We start from the raw sequence: 6000 nt of genomic DNA on the forward strand, positions 1-6000 counted from the left end.
CAGCCATGCTGGAGGCCCCTCTCCACATGTTCGGACAGACCTCACACATGAAGGTACCGCAGAGGAACCCAGGTGTGTGTAACCCCATCAATTTCACCACCATTGCACCTTCCCACCACCATTATTTCCAATTTTTTCAACCACCACTCAAGCCTTCCCCCAAGAGCAGGCTCTAAATAATTTATTTTACATTGCTTGTTGTGAATAGTTCACTAAAATAATCAGAAAAGGGTTCCTTAAAAGAAAGTGTGTGAAGATTGTTGTATCTCACCGTGGAGCCATTAAACCTTTCTGAGACAGTCTGGCACAGGGTTCAGAGTCATCTCTGCAGTTTGTTGATCTCTTTCAAGATATATTTATGAGTCTGGATCATGGTGGGCTGGTGAGCTTATTTGGTGCCAGAGGCAGTTCATGGACATGTCTGCCAGGCTTGCAGAAGAATTGGGAGATGGTAATACCATCTTTAAAGTTTACACCCACAAAAGTGCCTTGAAGTTATTTCAATAATGGTTGTAAGAAAGCTATCTTCAGACCCATCACTGAAAATTTACCACATGCAAATAATTTTAGCTATAAATCTATCATATCTAAAGTAGTTTGTAAATAATTACATCACAAATTAAAAATGGTTATCACATAAAAATGCTCAATTTGTTCCCCATAGTTCAGACTTCATTTTTCAAAGCACGTAGTAATTAGAAATGGATAGGAATAATACCTTGATAATGTTTATTCCTAAAAGCACCTGAAGCAGAAGAAATATTTAAAGGAACAGTGCGTACACACAATGGGCTGAGCAAACTTGAACGCAGAGAGGAGGCCAAATGGAGAGTAAAAATTAGACCCAAATCCCGTCGTCTTTGCTATTATCAGCTATAAAACATAGCATTCTTTTAAACATTTTTTAATTAGTACAAGAAAAATCTTCATTAAAACTAAGCTTTCAAGAACATGTTAGAAATAGGAGACCCAAGAGAAGCTGACCTAGATAAAGCTTTTACAAAAACATATTAACTCTTTTTTTTTTTTTGGTGAACCTAAGCAAGATAAACATGGCTTGGTTAGAATATTAGTGTGATCTTGTGTGTTGTAAGTGAATATTTTCACCATCTGTGTGCAGGAAACCCTCTTTACAGTCTTCTCTGTTTTCAGCTTCAGTTTACAATATTTCTATGACCTCTTGTCATGGTAATCTCTATGTTCTGCAAAAGTTCACTCCATGACCAGACAACCCCTTTTTCTCGCCCAACTGCCAGTTTCTTTTTCCCTGATGGCTTCAAGATTAGCTCAAATACCATTTCCCTCTATAAATATTTCTTTTCACTCTCCCAGCTTTAGGAATTTTCATTAAATTATAGACTTCAGGGTAATAAATAGCACTGTAGCACTGTCGTCCCATTGTTCATCAATTTGCTTGAGTGGGCACCAGTAACGTCTCCATTGTGAGACTTGTTACTGTTTTTGGCATATCGAATACACCACAGATAGCTTGCCAGGCTCTTCTATGAGGGCACATACTCTTGGTAGCTTGCTGGGTTCTCTGAGAGGGGCGAAGGAATCGAACCTGGGTCGTCCATGTGCAAGGCAGACAGCAGACCTGAATTTCATCTCCAGCATCCCATATGATCCCTAGAGCACTTCCAGGAGTAATTCCTGAGTGCAGAGCCAGGAGTGACCCCTGAGCATCACTGGGTGTGAGCCGAAAAGCAAAAAGTGAGTAAATAAAATTCTTTTAAAAAATACATTTATCTATTTTTTCCATCTTAAAATTGGCTCATTCTAATACCTTTGTTTCCTTATTTCAGCACTGAACTCTTAATTTTATATTTTTTAAAATTTTTTGCTGTTTTGAGGAATAAGAGTCTATTTCAGGAAACTTCTCACCATCTCTCATAATGGGCAGAAATTCATATTTGAGCTATTACAGCAACATAAATGTCTATGACTTCATCTGCTTATAGTTTCCCTACCTAAACTTTGCTAATCAGAGTATGGTGCAGAGATTTTAAATAAAAATTCTCAGACCATTTCAAAATTTAGGTGCCTCTTTGATAGAATATGGCATTACTGAATCAGAGAGCAGTTCTCAGCAACAGAGAAAGCTACTTTTTCTTTTGACATTCTTTGTATCTGAAATGCTTGAATAGTTTTGAAGAGCAACCAGGAAACAACTGGTGAGTAAAATCTTCACACAAGAGGAAAAAAGATCAAAAGATTTAAAATGTAGCATCTGATAGCAGATTAGATAGTATATAGCAATATTTTTATTGAGATCTAATATCAGAGTATATTTTTAAAATTATTGAATTACAGCAGTACCATATGTTTGCCTTGCATGCGGTCGACCCGGGTCCAACTCCTCCGTCCCTCATGGAGAGCGCAGTAAGCTACCAAGAGTATCCCACGCACACGGCAGAGTCTGGTAAGCTCCCTGTGGCATATTCGATATGCCAAAAACAGTAACGAGTCTCACAATGGAGACATTACTGGTGCCCACTCAAGCAAATTGATGAACGGGAATACAGAAGTACCTCAGTACCATGCAATTACTTTATCATGTTTTGCATAGTTTGTGTAATTTTCACCTTACCATGACGCTGTATAAAATCTTGTAAGCCTTGTCAAACAAATTTTGATAAAAAATTTGAGACCTTCTTTTGTTTAAATGTCATTATAATTTTGTGACTAAAAAAGAGAAAAACTTACGTCTCTTTTGCAGTCTATTTGTAAAAATATCTAGTTATCTATAAAATTTATTTAAAACTTTTTATTTATTTTAGAAGAAGGATATGAGCCATTAATTATTTTAAAGGTCAATATGTACATTACCATTTGTTTGTATTAAGCCAATACCTTCCCTTTCTTGAAAAGTTAATTGTGAGTCATTACTTGTCTACTCGAGTTTCTGCAGGTGTGAGGTCAAGAAATTCTGAAAAGAGTAGTGTCAAGGTTTGAATTACCCAATTTACAAAAGTTTGTATTTATTCTCAGGAGACCTGGAGTAGAGAAATGGTATTCATAAGCTCCAGAAAACCATCTGCAAGAATCCCAGTAAACTGCTCTTTTGACATTTTTCCTGGGGGATATGGAAATATTCTATGTATTTTTAATTCCCAGATTGCTTTTACATTTTCTTTTAAAAATATGGTTTTGTGGTCATTTGGACTTTGTTCTGGGGAGACAAGTTATGAAATTCAGTGCATTAAAAATACACAGATAGGACATAGGCAATTAGGGAAACTTCAAATATATTCTCACCTAAAATATTTGGAAGAAAATAATCTCACATGAAGCCCTAGATAATCCACACTGCATAAATTTATTTGTTGAAAGACTTTTACTGTTCAGTTAATGCATAGAATAGTATTGCCTACTCTAATTATGGCAGAGAAAAACCAATCTTCACTTAAATCGTCAGTCATCATTCTTGTAAAACCAGAGTTTTATTACTGTTAGTTATTTCATAAGTATGTCTGTAATACAGTACCATAAAGGGATTTTGCATGTTTATTCTGTGATTTTCTTAAGTACATCAATTTAAAGATTAAAATTTTAGATGTCTGATTATTGTTCAGTCAAAAATATTTATACATTTTTATTTATTTTTAAGAATCATGTTTTATGTATTTTAACTTGATAAAACCTTCTTGAATACCCCAATGTCTTTTAATCATCACAAATTGAGTTTTATTGATTTATTTTTTGATAATTCCATTTGACATTCCTTTATGTTATATTGGAATAGTTAATATGAAATAAATTTATTATATGCCTATCAAGAGGGTAGGCTGGAGGGTGGAAAGAAACCTGGGGATATTGGTGGAGGGAAAGACACAGTGGTGGTGGGATTGGTGTTGAAATGCTGTATGCCTGTAACTCTATTATGAACGAGTTTGTAAATCACAGCGTCTCAACGAATATTCCAGAGCAAAGATAAAATAAATAAAAATACATAGACTTAGGCCAGCAAAATTAAATGTAGAGTTTTTTAAAAAGGAAAATAATTGTCTGGTCATAAAAGGTATGTGTTTATATTTTGATTTCTGAATGTAATGAGAATTTGGGGTTATTTATTTTTAATGCAGTAATTTGTGTTATTTCAACTAAACCTCTGTATAAAAAGAGAAAAAGTCATAGTGTGACAAATCTTAAAATATAAAAAGCAAAAAAAAACCGAAAAGCAAAAACTAGTAAACACTGAACTCTAAATTAGAAATTTAGAGAACAGGGTTCTAATCCTGCTTCTGTAGTCTGCAACATAATCCAGGGCAGATCAATTAGTATCGTGGGTTGAGGCTTCTAATTTGTAAAATTCTTTATAAGATGTATCCTGTAAAATTCTGGGTTTGGGAACAGAGAGAAATTGTGGAGGGCAGAAAGTATATCAGAGGAGGCATTGCTCTTTTATAGCAACAAACAAGGTAGACTGAATACTACGTTTTGAAATTGGGGAGAAAAAGTTATGAAAAGGCGCAAATAAAATTTTATTTTAATATAAATGGGACAAGTGAGCAGAACTTGACAGAGGGTCTACTTGAAGGAATTGTGATTTTAAAAAAGATATGATTCTCAAAAAAATCAGAATTAAAATATGAAAAGATTCTAATAGAAAAAGGGATGCATCATAAGAAACTTAATGACTCACAGGCAACCATCATTTTCTTCTTCAGAAATAACAGAATGAACGATAACCCCCATCTTAGGCATCGATATTCTATTTTTCAAAACATCATAGACTTCTTTTCAACAAACAAGTGCCAAATATTCAACAAAATATTTAATGTCATTTAAAGTCATATTTAATTAATGGGAGGAAAATGCAATAAAAATTCAAAATAATTCCCCATTATAGCAAGGTAAAGAAAATCTGTCATTTCCATACTAAAAACAGAAACCAAAAGTCTTTATTGTGTATTTATATACTAATGCAGCATAAACAGCATATTCCAGTTAGAATTGCCAAGAAGACTCTGTAACAACCAACATACCACACTACTCTCATAAAAGCCTTTGCTTTAATTACTTTGTGGGAAAATCACTCTTATTATCTTGTAGGTATCTCTTTTGCTATTTCAAAGGAGATTCAGTCTACCACCTCTACCCTACAGATAACATGGAAGAATCAGCACACCGGCAGTCAGCTAGGATGCAAGGAGAGTCGACAGCTAGACAATAAGTAGCCAACAGGTGTTAGGTCCATCTTTCAACCTGTAATCAAGACTACCTGCATTTTTCAATGCTACAATTGCACTGAATGTGCACTACTTCATAGTGATCCCATGGAGTGAATTAAAATCAAAGCAACTGGAGGCATTGTAAGCACTCCCCACCACGAGAAATCACGTTGGTCATTAATAGTGATTGTTCTTGTTTATTAATATAAATTTTAAATTAGGCACCCACTTCAGTGAAACATATCCCCTATATAAGCAAAGAGCATGACACATATACAGAATACTAATACGACAACTTAACAAATAAGTATTTACCCTCAATGAAAATTATGTATTCTGAGATTTTCTTCTAGTTTGATGTTCATTAAGAATGTTGTTTGCAGCCAGTAGCATACAGGAATCACACATAGCCACTTGACCTTCATGTTTTATTCTTCTCTTTTCAGGCCAGGTGTTAAACTTTTACCACTGGTTACAGACCAATACAGCAATTTCACTGGTTATTAATAGGTGTCAACTTACACTTCAAAAGATAACAAACAACAAATAAAGAGGCCCCTAAGACTAAAATAAATAATAGCTTTGGTCCTTGTTTCCTCTTCCAACTACTTTATTATTTAAAATTTATGTGCATGAATATTAGAATAAAGGGATAGAATACCAAAACACCATTATTTTGTGTATATTTTTACATCTATTAACAGTCACCCATTAAGCAATGCAAAACATGGAAGGGACTAAAGAAGAAAGGAAAATATCAACTTGAATACAATGTTCTGCTAAAAATTAGAAAATCATCAATCAAGCAATTTGATTAAGATGTTAC

The sequence above is a fragment of the Sorex araneus genome, chromosome 4 (assembly GCF_027595985.1).
Source record: "Sorex araneus isolate mSorAra2 chromosome 4, mSorAra2.pri, whole genome shotgun sequence".
Classification (NCBI taxonomy): domain Eukaryota; kingdom Metazoa; phylum Chordata; class Mammalia; order Eulipotyphla; family Soricidae; genus Sorex; species Sorex araneus.